The sequence below is a fragment of the Diorhabda carinulata genome, chromosome 6 (genome assembly GCF_026250575.1).
Source record: "Diorhabda carinulata isolate Delta chromosome 6, icDioCari1.1, whole genome shotgun sequence".
In the NCBI taxonomy this organism is placed as follows: domain Eukaryota; kingdom Metazoa; phylum Arthropoda; class Insecta; order Coleoptera; family Chrysomelidae; genus Diorhabda; species Diorhabda carinulata.
The window spans coordinates 28,447,900-28,464,368 of NC_079465.1; the positions used below are offsets into that span (position 1 = coordinate 28,447,900).

At 31.3% G+C, this 16,469-nt stretch overlaps 1 protein-coding gene across 1 annotated transcript in view; it reads right to left on the reverse strand.

Annotated features, from left to right (window-relative positions):
- The window catches only part of LOC130895246 (protein O-mannosyl-transferase TMTC1-like), a 136,779-nt gene that overhangs the window by 106,741 nt on the left and 13,569 nt on the right, over positions 1–16,469 (reverse strand). The window contains exon 2 of the mRNA XM_057802457.1: positions 2,374–2,684. The gene's annotated coding sequence lies outside the window, so the exon portion shown is untranslated. The remainder of the gene's footprint in view (positions 1–2,373; positions 2,685–16,469) is intronic.

A 16,469-nucleotide genomic window follows, 5' to 3' on the forward strand; every position in this document is an offset into this window, starting at 1 on the left:
GATTTTTTGGGTCGGGGTTTGAGTCCTCACAAAGTTACAAGGAACTGCCAAAATCCATTCCATCAATTAGTACAATGATTATTGTAGCAGTTGTTGCAAATTGTTTGTAAAATGTTTCTTATTAAATTTTAGTCCCTTTTTTTAGAAAGCTTTACTTATGAATTGAGTTTATAATACCCTCATATCCAAAGTATTTTGATTAAACATTTCTTCGTTCCGTATAGTTGTCAACATTTGTAAAGCATAGTTATACAACTTGGTAAATGGTAATGGTATTGAGATGCGGACCTATTCAGTTTGAATTTATAATTCAATCCGCTCAGACCTTTTCAATTCCTTTTTAGGAAATCTTCTTTTTCAAATACCTTTTTTCAAGTTTTATTACCTTAGTTTTTCCCAGGTAAAGGAATATTTTAGAAAATGGTCATTTGAACTCATTTTCTCTTTCTAATCTCCAGTCTTAAAGATATCAAAACGCAAAAATAGCAGCTTTTAAAAAGTAGTCAGTCAGTCACGCTTCGTCAACCATTAAAGATAGTAACCACGAACAAGATCGCATACCGCAGCTCTTTATTCAGTCAATTCCTTTAAATTCCTTTAAATTTTAAACAACTTGATGAAAGCAGCAAAAGGATTTCTGTTAGTAATTATCTATGTGATTCAATATATCCGAATGGATATATATCCAGATTCCGAGGAAGGTGTGGTGAGAAAAAAAATTGGTCAAGGTTTTCCAGCAGCAAAAACTTACGATAGCCACTCCTCAGTACTTTTGTTATCTTAAAGCTTCAAAATGTTACTTTTATTGAAATCAATTAATATACTATTAAAGAAAAGCCTCTACATCTCACACATTTATAAGTAAAGATGCGCAGATTTCGGAGACTACAAATAAAATGCGGAACCGTGAACGACCATAAAAAACGTCAGCTGTAGGAGCCAATTCATTGAAAGTTTATAGAGGCGAAACATCTTTAAGAGATTTTATCTTAGATTGATGGCGGCACATGTGAAATATATACTTCTATAAGGTAGATGCAGTAAATATGTCCATGTTAAGCAGAAGCCTTGATACAAATTAGAAAAAAGTAAATATGTACATTGATATTTCATAGAAAGCGTATCCTCATTCTAGAAGATATCATTTATGGACATCAAGACCATTATTTGTTCTTTATTTTTTCATTATATCGTTTTTTTCAATACTGATCATTCAGGACGTATTACCAGCTCTGTCGTTAATATGCCCATCGGAGGTGTCTAATATACAAAGGGCATGTTCATGATATAAAGAGTGATTTATTTGGTCAAAAACATAAATCTTCCGTTAATCGAATATATTTATTCCAAAAAGTAAATTTATGATGACAACAAACCAATAAACTAAACTAAATAATATTTCTGAAGAACTGGATATATTCGCTTTTGGGTAAAACACGCTCTGAAAAAATAAGTAGAATGTATCACAACAAAACAAAAGATACCTATACTGTGACAAAATTAGCAACAATCTGAACAGACAAAATTTATATTAACATTCTTGGTGAGCCCTACGCATTCTTCGTGAAACTACACCGAACACACCGAGCATAATCGCATATCTTTTTTAACGTCTTCATTGCAAGCTTTACGTCACCTATATACGTAACAAATATCCCTTGTCCAATTTTGAGCGACGAACGTATGTGCATTATAATTTTGGTCTAGTGAACGGTGGAATCTTGGAGAATCAATGGCGTTAAATATTAAACTAATAAATAAAATTACTAGTTAAAAGACACTTCAGTCTCCATGTAGAAAATCAACACTAAATTTAAATTAAAATTAAACTAAGAGTTTGCCAACTTATTAGTTTAATTCATTAATTTTGTGAGGTTATTAGTACAAAATACAGCAGGACATTCTGTATTGGCTGTATTTTTCTCAACATTTTGGTTATGAAAATATTATTCGCGTTATTGTGCCGATTTTCGCCGTGGTGTTTATTTCCAAAACAGATATCTGCAATATGGAGAACCTTGCCGAAGAACTTCGACTACTCTACTGCCAAAAGAAAAGACTTATGGAGTGAGATGTAGAAGGGAAACAAGATTGTCAACTAATTTAAAGTATGCTTCATATTTAGTGGATGAGATTGTACTCAAAGGATTTCTGACATCAATGAAAAAATTATTAGTATCTTTAATAGCGAACGATATCCGTATATCATTTAAACTAATGATGAAAAACAAATGTAGCAAAGTAAAAATACTTTATTTCGGTAAACTCTACAAAATATTCATAACTTCAAATATTCGTACTTATATTTTATATACATTCAAAATATATCTTCTACGAATAAAAAACAAACAGAATCGACGATTTTATAAGTACCTCACATAAATTCGTTGAGAAATAAAAGTTTATTGTTCTTGTTTACATTAAAACAACTCTTTTAACTCGCGCTAACATCAACATTTTTTTTAATAATCGTATACCGATAAGCTTTCCGGTTCGTCGTTAACTTTTATCACACCGAAAATGTGAGAAACGGTTTCATCACTGCGAAATTGTACAAAACGAGTATGCGCCGTTTGTTTCACGGACCGATCGCAATGGAACCATTTTCGATTGAAGCGAAATTCATAGAATCCAAAGTCGACAGGATTTCCGACAACAGAAGAAATCTTCTAGGTATTTGCTACCTGAAACAAAATGAAGAAATAATTGCATTCCATTCCAAATTAAATATCTTAAGACGCAACAACAACAGCAATAAATCAAACATATCAAATACTTCAATGATTTTAACCAGAAACTGAAAATAGTACCTTTGCTCAAAACATTCATTACTCAAAATATATGCAAATAATTTTAATTGTATTATTTGAATCATAATTCATAATACTGTTGTAATTTATTCGGAAAGTAAAAAATACTCGTGCACATATGGTAGGATTTTTTTCAACCAGTTCGGAGCCAATAGATTTGTTTTTAAAATTCAACATTCGACAATAAAGGGCGTACTTAAATTAACGTATTCAAATATCAAATATAATTTCATTTAACAAAAAATGTATAGAAATATAACCGATTATTGGGATTATCAGACCTTTTAAATCCCTTTATACTAAATCTTCGTTTGCAAATGCGTTTCTTCAATAGTTTTAATATATTAGTTTTTCACAGGTAAAGGAATATTTTTGAAGAGGGTCATTTCTCTTTCTAATCTCCGGTCTTAACTCTCTACAGAAATCAAAACGCAAAAATAGTAGGTTTGAAAAAGTAGTTAGTCAGTCAATCTTCGTCAACCATTAAAGATAGTAACCACCAAGAAAATCGCATACCGCGACTCTTTAACCGAACATATCATTCAAATATTCATTACAGCTCAAGTTAAATATTTCTAACTTTCTTCATAATAAAAATTCTAATTAAAAATTAATTTATTCGGTTAACTTCGTGGACTTTATTCCAAATCCTTTAAATTTAAACGAGTTGATTAGTAAAAACAGCAAAAGGATTTTGTGTTAGTAATTATCTATGCGTTTCAATTCATCTGATAATACTTTTATAATCCACTCGAATCATCCAGTCAATCATAGTCGCGCACATATGGTAGAATTTTTTTCAACCAGTTCGGAGCCAATAGAATTGTTTTCAAAATTCAGCATTCGATAATCAAGGGCGTACTTAAATTTACATTAAAATATTAAATATAATTTCATTTCAATATTAATGAGAAATATAACCGATTATTGGGATTATCTATTAGATACCCAATTAACATTATCTACGGCATCATTTTGGTTAGTTAGAGGAAAAGATTATGTATGTGGTTTTCAGTTTAGATTCCCTGTGGGAATTTCATAAGAAAATCACCAACTGATGTGGGTTATGGAATATTATTTACTTATTCAACCGAATTAAAACAGGTTCATTTGTATTTTAGAACATTTATGTAAATTGAGAATCTCCTATTCAATTAACGGTTCAGACAGGTGACGTATCAAGTTGGTGGTTATCTATGAAATGTGATATGTTTCTTATTTGTACCATTTCGATAATCCATCAATTGCGGATTAAAGTGATAATTTGTTTCACGAAATTTTGAGAATAAATAATACGTATTGCTGTGAGAGTGTGTATTGCAACCACCTCAATATCTTTTTAAATGTTTCCAACATTTTACGAAATGTCTACCTGTTATAGGCTATACTGGAAATGAAATGTTAATACTTAAAGAATAATGGCAGATTTATGATATATAATATAAGTACGTGTTTGGCGCGTGAACTTGTCCTTTTAGTCTAACGAATGTTTTTTTTGTACAATTTGAAATTCTATAAACTATGTTAGTAGGTTTATCAGTTGGTGTTTTATCTTAGATTTTTCTAAAAATTGAAAGAATTTCAATATCCTGTTTATTATCAATTCTGGTATTACATTGTTCACACATACTGGAAAGTTTAGGAGTGATTTAACAAATGCAAGAGACATATTTGTGGGCTATGATTGGTAAAAATTAGATCCCTAGATCGTAAGTTTTGTCTAATGTCAAATTCAATGAGTTTTTCCAAAGATTTTTGATCTCGGCAACCAATTGATATGAACATTGAGTCAAAATCAATGTGAGAATCAGTTTTGGGAAATATGTTTACACCTGGTATTGACTATGGGGTTGAAGATACCTCTTCTAGGGGATGGAAAATATAATCTTAAAAATAAATAAAAAAGTAATTGAACTTACTTACTGAAATAAATTTAATACATGGACACCGACATGGAAGATATTTAGTCTATTTATGAGAAACATGTGATAAAATATTATAATAAGAACAAATTCTGCACAAACCCTAAATCAAGACTAAATATACAATGAATTTGAAAAATATACGAGATTATAAAAGAATGAATAGTTCTTAGAATGAATTTCATATTCTGCAGCTATCATAATAAGATGGCCTCGTAACTGGAAACATATTCACATGCGCTTAAAATCTCTAAGTTGTTAATATTCCAACTCTCTTTTCTAATCCTCAATTCCAGTTAACCATTTACAATTAAATCGGGTGTTCCTCTCCCATATCCTTAAATTCCAGATAGAATTCAACTGTGAGCGAACTGATGCAAAAGAAACAGTTTCCTTTCAGGTAAGCGAGTTTATTCAACATTGCGATTGGAAATGGGCCTATCACGAAATTCCATTGAAACCCAAATAGAATGGAAGTGTTTCTCTCATGAGATGAAATTGATTCAGGGAACGAATTACTTCAGAAACGCTCGAAAGTAATCTGGTTTCAAAAACGTAAATTCGGGTGTATTCTATCAGCGGTAACAAACTTTTTTCACCTATACACGTGCGGTAATAACAGAGAATTAATATCAATACATAAAGAAATAAACACAATAACATAATAGAATGAGTAGTCTATAGAGCGAGACCAGATCTTATAGGGAAATTTAAATTCGAAGCCATGCTTGTGTATTTTTGTTCTTGAAATGTGTTTTTAATAGTGAAAAATAATAATAATACAGATCTGAGCGATCCGAAGTTGATCTCAGTTCATTTGAAAATGTTTTATCTTTAAACGGTTTAATAAGAAGAAACATAACAACAGTTTGGCATCGTAATCCCCCCGAATAAATGTCCATACTTCCAAGAAAAACATTGTAATTCGTCCACCTGGTGTGAGTTTCCACTCGCAGTGCAATGTCACCAGTTGATAGCTAGAAGCTTTTTTCCCTGACTCTATGATTGACAATATAGTACGATGCAATTATGGGCTACTGACGGTACTGCTCCAGAAAGTTTTAGGGCAACTATGTCACTACCATCGACAAGATGCTTGAGCCTTTCCGTGGGCGTTCTAAATTTAGGCACACCAAGTAAGTAGGCAGAAAATTTATGCTGGCTTTATGGTGGACACTTCAAAAAAGATAATAGTACAACTGAGGTGATCAAGAGATTAGCTGATCATATTTTGTATACTAGACGGAATATTACAATTGATAACTATTTCACATCGATACCCTTAGCCGAATCAGCTGGATACATGTGTGTGGTTGGCACAATCCAAAAAAAATTAAAAAGATATTCCAGCTGAGTTCAATGAAACGAAACAAAAGGCTTTGTATACCAATATTTTTGGATGGCACTTTCTACATTCCATAACAATGACAATTTAGATGAGAGCACCGGAGCTTTAGTCAAGTCCGAAATAATAACATTTTACAAAATGGTATCTTGCAGACGGCCTCTGACCATATTTTTCGGAACGATGAATACAGGTGGCATCAAGGGCCTGATCATTTATAAAGCAAATATTGACAATTTGATTGAAAGGAGGATTTTTTGAAAGAACTGGCACCGAGTTTGATGAAACCTCACCTTATTACTAAATCAGCTGTCCAAAATATAAAACCTCAAGATCGTACTGCTATGAAAAAAATTGTGGGTGTTCATTGAATACTGAAGTCAGATGGGAGGCGAATTCTGTGCTTTTTGACCAAGAAAGAAGAACAAAAAAACCAAAAAAGTGTGTGTTATAATTGTGACAGTATACAGTTGCGTAAAATGTGCTAATATTGATTAGCAAGGTTTCTCTAGTAGAACAAATTTTTGTTTGTATATCTTTTTGTGAAAAAAGATGAGTGTTAAGATATTATATTTTTGTTTTTTGTGTGTTTTCAACAATATTTAAACAATTTATACATTTAGATTAGAAAATTTAGTTAGTATATAAACTATACCACATTCTTTTTATAGATAAACATGACAAATAAAATGTTCAAATGAATTAATTTACGGTGAAATTATTTAAGTAAGGCACCGTGAGAGAAATTCTCACTAGCGAGTTCTGGTGTGACGGAAATTTTAGCGAGTTCTCTCGGGTTAATGATGCTGAATTAGCGCTGTATGCTAGTTCTGACAGAGTTAATGTGAAATTTTCATTCACCTTCATTCGTTGGGAATATTCAACACCAATCGCAACCAAATTTTCAAATTATAAACACAAAATGAACACATTAGTAATGATAGTGAACAGAGTTTTAGCTATACGTTGTTTTATATTGTTGATTTCCTTGGTTAGCAGGAAACCAACCAGTTCATTCAATAATAAAAAATTATGCTTTAATAGTGGCCAATAATGATGATTTTAAGAATGAATGGGATTACACGGTCAAAGAAAAGATATTGTATGTGAATCAATGTGGATATAATCAGCTAACAAGATATTTTTTGATACTGTTAGTCTCGGTATTTAATAGTTGAATCTAAAATAATTATAGGACGCCTACTATCGAATGTGTTGGTGAATTTTCTGTACAATATCGGTACTAATCACGTGCGATATCGTACTTGGTGTGTTATATTTCGATTCATGTAAAAAGTTGAGTTTTGTGTAATTTCCAATCGGTTTTAGGTCAAAATATTTTGAATATATTGAAAGTATCAGATCTGTTCTAGTTACAAAATATTTCTCCAACAGTGGATCAGGTGAATATTTCGTTGAAAATCAACTATTTTTTCAAATTGCTTTAACAAATGTTGACGTACCGAATTTAACATTTTGAAGCAGAAAATAATCTCCAAATTGAAAACGTTTCGATTGAATCTTTTGTAAGAGCAATTGTTACCTACAGCTAAACAACTAACGGAATAATGTAAAAGTTACATGAAAAGTAGATGTGAATTTTTCAAGCTGGAAACAAAATTACACCATTTTTGTGTCGAAGTGATTGATGATTTTATTTTTAACGAACCTGTTAGGACTCGATAATTGATGGAGTGGGAAAAACTTCCCTGTTGTTGATTGTAGCAAGTAACTATGCATAAAATACATTAATCTTCGTTAATGAATTTATTGTTCCTATTTAATCAGAAATTGTCACCACTATTCCTTCAAATCACCCTTTATTCTCATAATTTTTAGTAACCCTAAAGACAAAGTTAGATATCGGCGATTCTAGTGACTATTTTCTATGACAATGTACTACAGCATTTTTTATACACATCTGTAAAAACAAGGGTAGAGATATTGGATGTTCCATACATAAATTAGGATTTCATTAAACAAATTGATGGTTTTCCAAATTGGCTTGGAAGTGGCCATTGAATATTTGAAACTTTTCGTTTCTTCTGCTTATAATTATAACGAATTTGGGTACTTCCAGAGAATGAAAACCAATATCTCAATATATAACAAGCTTGCGATAACGATTGGACAGATAAAGTTAAGTTTGGTTGCACTTAACCAGTACTTCTTATCCAAGACAAATTGGAGGATACAGCTGACCGCAAAAATCTATTTTTTGGCATTTTGGCAATTTTATTTTTGGCAAATTATCACTCACTGAGATGTCAAAAAGTTATTCATAGCCGCACAAATAGATCATAGCCACTTAATTACCTGCGAAAATAGCCAAATCTGCTACGGAGGAAACTGGGTAATTATTGACAGCAAAAGATGCCAGCAAATAATTAAAATCAATTTTGAAATAGAAAATGATACAACTAATATCTTTTTCCAAGTAATGTTTTCTTTTGTAATAGCCAAAAATAATAGATATGTGATACAGTCATTCCGAATGTTAGTTACAACGATATATCACGTTTCTCAAAATATGTCTGTGGCTAGTTTGCTTAGTAAGCTCTTAAAGGGTCTTGAAGCTCTTAATTGGTAAAGTTACGGTTTTAACCCAACAATATATTTCTTCATCACGTTCATCTCCATTATTGAATAAATACTCCATCTTTAAAATATTTCACAAGCAGATAAAGCACAATACACGATATAAAATATGTTTTCCATGCGCTGATTCATATGTTCCAGAATGTATCAAAAAGATTTTTGCTCTTATCGATGTAGTAGTGAACAAGTTCAATTTGTAGTTGGAAAAAAACATTACTTGTTAGTTACTCAAACTTAATACTATTGCTGGAGCTGGAGCAGACCTAATATATAATGTACCATAGCTATAGCTGTCGAGGTACAATTAACAAAAAATACCAGATATTTCGAATGAGTGGTGAATCTTATAATTGTTACAAAATCATAACTTATGCGAGACTCGAAATCCGAAGTCTAATAGAATATTTCGAATGCTTAAATATTGGCGAATGCGATGGGTTTTCCATGAATAGAACCTTCCATAAAATTTTAGAATTTCAATACGACCAACTCACTGAATCAATATTTATGTATTTAAAATATTAGATGTTCTTCTGGTGTGTCTCTTTGTTGCCTGTAATATACAAAAAACGTCATTCTTCCCTATCGATTTGGCTTTCGCGAAAGCCACTCAACCATCGACCATGTTCAACCTTTTCACTATGATTTTGATAAAATCTAGTCTAGACCTTGAGATGACACAAGTAAGAAGTGATACTCTTTTATTTCATAAAATCTAGAGATGTAACAGTGCGAAAGAGGTCTATAATATATAATTACATTTCTTATCAACGCTTCTCAATAAGCTTTGTTAACAAATTTATTATTGGATATTTTTTCTGTTGGAGAAGTTTTGAAACTCTCTGAAGGTTGATAACATATGGACTAATTTGATTAGAAAAAATTGCAGAGAGAGTATACTTTTCCATCATTTTTGTGATATGCACATATTTATCTTCCCGTAAGTTGGCAAAGAATTTCATTGTCCTTATGTACTTTTTGTTTTGGATTAACTTATTGTACTTCTTACAAGAAACCATATATTTTTAGTTTTCGATGTTAATGCCTTCACTATATACTGGCTTTTTCATCATTTTTTTTATTGAAACAAATATTGCAGTTAGAGAAATATTTATACTCATTTTATATAAGATATGTCCTGAATAGTGGTTATAACGTTACGTCCAAAATATTGTTTATTCAATATTTACATATCAGTTGTAGATAAGTTCCTCAATGTTCTTTAAGAAGCAGAAACAGTATTAAATGAACATTATTATCCGAAAAAATGATCAAAAGTACTATGAGTTTAGTTATTCCCTTTTTTGAGAGTGAACATTGGAAGAAGAATGCTGATGAACTTACTTGACCAATATTTATTATAACTATTCTAGAAATAGATCCGTAGCCTTTGAATTAGCGACATATTCCAACCAAATGGGTACGCGGTTTGCAGTATTTTAGTTCTTCGTCTCCAAACGTAATTCAAGAGAATGGAATAGTTATTATTTAGTGAGAAAAGTAATACTTTTTTCCACAAGTCGGACGGTTTGACGGCAATTCCTACGAGTGAAAAAAAAGTTACTTTACTCACGAGACTCACATCGTTGATACACCTTGGTAATAACGTAACACTGATCTCCATAGAAACTTCGATGTAAAGACTGTTGACCAGACCAGACAATAGCCATGAACAATAGATACTACAGCATGGGAGCTTTGAGGTTATCCAGCTCCTAAGCAATGCTAATTTAGTGCGAAAGCTCAATAGGATCAATTTGAATTAGAATGAAAATGTTAGTTATAAATAGAGTATTATGCAAGTACCGCGTGGAACGTTAGCGGTAGTGTTGCTAGCTAGATTTAGTATTTAAGAAGGAAAAATTGCTTATCTATCTTAGCAAAGTACGTAGTTTAAAGAATAGACTAGGAGATAAAACATGTCTATACTTTCAGATTTTTCGTAAACAAAACCTAATTAGTTTGTTATCTGTAGCCAACTGACAAAGTAATATGAAGGATGCGTAAAAGTGGATATTGCTTATCCGATTTTTTATGTAGATGTTGAAATACACATTTTTTGTGTCGAATTGATTGACGAACTAATTTTTAAGAAAGCTACTTAGACTTGTCAATGAATGGAGTGAGACAAACTTTCTTATCGTTGATTGTAGCGAGTAAGTACACATAGAATAAATGAACCTTGTTCAATAAATTGATTGTTACTAATAGACGAAAAAATTCTTAGAAAACACCCATTCATTGGCATGATTATCAATAATCCCATATATGCATTGGGCATTAGTAATTCTAGCGACCAGTTCATTTTTATACATATTCATCTTTAATTGGCATAAATTTTCATTCCATATTAGAATTGTTTTTATCGAATAAATACAAATTACAATATCTCTCTGCACACATGTCACACATCTTTGTTCATTTTTAAGTCGCACCTTTCTAGATTGGATTTAATTCGCAAGAAGGATACAGTTCGGTATAAAAACAATTTCCAACTAAAACAGTGAATCCCACAGCTGGTGCACAGCGAGAAAATAATCTTCCAAATCATGACCACGTTATTTTGACTTCAATCATAAATAAAAAACAACTTGAATTACTGAATTTCTCCTGAATTTTCTGTTGCAATATTTATATTACTGTATTTCAATGTAGTTTTTCTTCTATTCAAATCCAATTAATTCGTACATGAAGTATGAGAGAACTTGGCCTATGACGATATTTTCGCTGATTATATTTCACGAATACAATTCAGTTATTAGTCTATTTAGATCGTAATCATGCCACAATTCCTTTCCTTGAATTGAGGTGCCTTTCTATCCAATATTTATAATATCTATGATAGGACACGAACGACAACACAAACGATTATGACTTTCTTTTATTATCTTGAGAAACGCAATTTGCTTATAATAATAGATTAATAGAACAATAAACGTTATACATAAAAAATAATAATTAATAATAAGAACAATTTATTTCCATTGGATCATTTGAGAAACATGTCTCACTAAGCAGTTTCATTCTAACCAATTAGAAACTATAAGCTGGCATCAATATTTCAAAGTAATGGGATAAATTATTTTTATTATCAATTTCTTATTTTACTAGATAGGAACGAAGGTATTTTATCAATATTCTGATACTTGTTCATTAACTATATGCAAGTTTCAATTGGTCATCTGAAATGCAAAAAGTTTTAAAAGTGCTCTTATAGAATTAACCCAATAAGTACCGATTTCAATAATTCTAACTTCATTTTTCTTCAGAAATTTCATTCAGTAGTGTTTATTTCAGCTCATATTATCGGACTTTACGATTAAGTGTTTTTTCTAAGAAGATGTCTTGAGCATTTTTATCTGCCAGTGCATATCATTTTCTGACGCATCTGGAACCCAATTTTATTGTATTATCTACCTACATTATATAGATATATTTTACTGTGGTGGTAGATTTTACTGCGAGTGTGTGATTTTTCACATTCTCTAGCTTCATTTTTCTTAAGAAGTCTACCAGTTAGGAGACTGACTTATTAATGTAACTTTTGTTCAACCATCAGCTTTTAACACACCTATTTGGCTTTTAAACCTGCTTTTTCATTGCTTTGATAACTCTTGTGCACCGGTATCAATGACCATACCGTGACTATAATAATTTATTTACAATAGATGAGGCCACTCCTTCATTGTATAAAGTATTCAATTTATGATGATAAGAAGCCGAATTGAAATTGAATATATTTACAATTTCAACAAATAGTGAATATACTGGCGCTCATGACATCATTTTATTTCAGTACGAATAATTAACAATAGAAGTCTTACTGGACATGTTTTTTTAATGCTTTAAGGCGCAATTTTCAAAATTATTATCTATTCTCTCCAAAACACGAGCAGATTCAATCATCAATTATCTATTTCAATTGAAACATCATTCATCAAATATAAACAATACATTGTAAGGATATTGGAATATAATTTTGGCATATTCTCATTTAGTTTAATAATTACAACAATTATGTACTCCTGTACTTGAATATGGCATCCAATTAAATTACCAAATCAATTTGGTATTTCACACTCAATCGCTAATAACAAATTAGCGAATAAATGAATTACCACAGAAAACATACTGTGGGTAGAATGAAATCTGGAAAGCTCTTCTTGACATTCAATAGTGAAAACTATTAGTTTTCTACTAAGAACCTCTCAACAGATAACCTTATAATAAAAGAGAAATAAACATCAATGTTCAAATTGAATTTGGCTCCTATAAATCGGCAATTAGTGTCCTTGTGCAGAGGATATAAGGTCATTAATCATATTTATATCGTACTAGAGCCCTTTTTTGTAGTGCTAACTTGAATACGAGAGTGTTCCACTGGCAAATCTCCAACCAGTTTCAACACTTCTTTCTTTTCTAATATTATTACATAACAACATTTGTATTCTCATTGTGGGGATAATGGAAGTTGTTTTTTTTTTTGGCTGATATGTTTCAAATTCAATTTCAAATTCTCGGGCAGAATTTCAGGTAGAGCTTAAATTTTTTCAGTTTCATATAAATTCGTGATAATATTTCCATTAGTTTATAATGCTTCATTTATGTCGTATAAGTCATAATTTTGTAGTGGAGATTTTGCGTACTCAAATTTTTGAAAACATCGGATATCGTTGGCATCTACTAGCATATATTTCCCAAAATTCTATTGTTTAATAAGGATCGTTTTTGAGTTTTCGAAGAGAAAGACAATGATCAAATATATGGTAGATAGATTGAAAAATCGTTGTGAGCTCAATTATCATATGAGGGTTGTCTGAAAAGTTTCCGACTTTACAAACAAAAAGATTTTTCTCAACACAATATTAAAATAGCATACAGTCAAACACTTGATATTCAATCTATTTTTACTAGAACACCAATCGATAAATTGCCTAACATATTACATGAAATACCTTGTTTAAATTGTGACAAAAAGTACATTGGTCACTCGGATAACTTCTCACAAAAGTAATAGCAGATTATATCCTGACAGATGTTCATTAGAGACTCATCTATCACGAAGGACACAATATGAATTTTTAGAAACAACATATATTTCCCAAAATTATCAATGCATTAATAAGAAAACTGATTTAAATAACCTTGGTGTAATTTATGTATATCTTAGATTTTGAAAAAACAAAACAAAACGACCTAACCTATAAAACTTATTGTCATTTATATTTTACCTAATGAATATTCAACTACATTCATAACGAACTAACTTATTGAAATTTAATGTTATCCATAAATTCACCAATCAATATTAAACATTATTCACTAAAACTTATCCTTATCTAACCTATGAAAATTTAACGTTATTCAAAATCTAACCAATCAAAAATTAATGAAAATTCCTATAGTAACCAGAATCAATATTTCAATTAATCAATATTTTTACCAACGTTAATTTGAATATTGAATTTTGGATTCTACGAGTTTAAAAATTTTTAAAAGCTTTAATAATATCAAAAATCACCGGAAATCTCAATTAATTATTGTAAGTAAAATTTCATTATTGTTATACAATACAAATAATACAATACAATACAATACAATAAATACAAAGCTCGGAAAATATATTAAAGTTAGTCCACTTTGGTGTTTCCTTGCCAAGTTCCCGATAAAAACTCACTTTCTTTTGATATGTTTATGTTTCTAAATCGTCTTGATTTTAGGTATCTTCTGTTAATTGGTTAGGTTTTAATAATTTTTCAAAGATAAATGAACATTTTGACGTTTTGACTACTTTCAGTCTTTATTTTGATTTAACAATTGATAGTTTGTTCTCCAAACGAAATGGAACTCACATCCACAAGGGAGATATTTTGATATATCTGAGAGTTTTCCCTCAAATGTATCAATAAATGTGAGAAAAATATTGAATCACTTCCTATTTAACGTCACATAATTTCAATTCTAATTTCGCAAGATATTATTCAGATTTTCTCTTCATCAGTACCTGAATTTATGTTGACTATAAATTCACGCAAACTTCATTGTGAATACTAAATGGAAATAGACGAAGTTGCCGTTGGCAAGCGACAAATGTAGCTGATTTTGAATTCCAGCTTCGGAAGAGTAAATGAAATACAGTTTTTCGCAGACCTCTGCTGCGTTCCAATTAAATATTCAAAAGTTGAAAAAGAAACTTCCTGTTCATTTTCACCTACTCCCATATATAAAAATTTAAGGCAGCGCCTTTTTCGATATTCGTACAGGAACAGGAACGTAGTCATAATTGTACTATATGTAGTAGACTAAATTAGGCTCAATATTAATATAAAACACAGGAATATTCCAAATTACGGAAATCCATTCAAACTTTATTTCGTGAAACATATTCGATAAAAATGGAACAATACTGTAGCACAGAGCAGTACATATTTATAAAGAAAAATTCTAATATACGAGGGGCGATTAGGAAAGTAACTAGCACATAAATAGAACCAATTTGTCAAGCGAAAATCAGGAGCTAAATGGGATGAAGGAAGGATATTGGAACACATATTATTCGAATTAACGTAAAACCTCTTCTCTTCTTGCGAGATCGTTAAGGGGTACGCTATTATGCAAAATAATGAACTAATAAAGATTACGATGTTTCTTTAAAGTTCTTCAGCACAAAATCATAATCTGAGGCGAATCTGGCGAAAAGGGTGTATGTGGTAGCAATTTAAACTGTAATTCATTAATTTTGGCCATAGAAATAACGGATGGTGAGCTGGTACATTGTCTTAATTAAACAACACTTCCTTCTTAACCAAATACATCCGTTTCTGCTCCATTTCTTCACTCAAACATTTTGCAATAAGCTCGCATGATACGATGGTTTTCCTTTTTCCAAGATAGTTAATGAAAATTATCCCATACGCATCCCAAAAAACCGACGCCATGACCTTGCCCGCAGATGGAACGGTCCTCGCCCACTTTGAAACTTGTTCTCTCTTTCGGTTGTGATGTGATGGACCCACGTTTCATCCATGGTTTTGAACCGGCGCAAAAATTCGGCTTTATTTCTTTGAATCATTGCCTCACTCGATTGAATCACCTTCACGACGCTGTTTTTGTTCTATTGTAAGCAAACCTTTCTCATTTCCAAATTTTAAGTTAATCTGCGATGTACCGCACTTTTTAAAATGCATACTATGTCTTCTAGCTCGCGCACTTTCAGTTGAAGATGTTTCAGTACCACTTTGTGCATGTTTTTCAACATTTTTGGAGTCGTGACTTCATTTGGTAGGTAGACAACTGCGGTGCTGGTATTCGAAGGTCATACGGCCTTGTTCGTACTCTGCTACCCAATATTTTACTGTTGACAGCTGTCTCAACCAGAGTAGAATCTAGTTCAGCTTTCGTATTGGTTGAGCTAAGGCCTTTCAAATTGAAGTATTGTATCACATAACGATGAGAAATATTTTCCGGGTTTACAAATTTATTGAAGACGTTCACGGCTGCCAAACAAATACTAAACAACGTGGTATCTTCAAACTTGAAATATATGCTGATTGTGTACTTTCTAATACAGGGGTATTTTCCAACCAACTATCGATATCTCTAGGTTAGGCCGAGTACTTTTGAGATCATCCTCGTATAAATAAGTTTTATTACGTTTATTCTATTTAACACTTAACACTTGAAAAACTAGTGAAGATGCCAATGAACAGATCGAAGTTCATCACATAATTTATTATATAATGGCGTTAACGCCATTGACGAGTCAACATAACTCGCTAATCAAGCTGTGTTAGA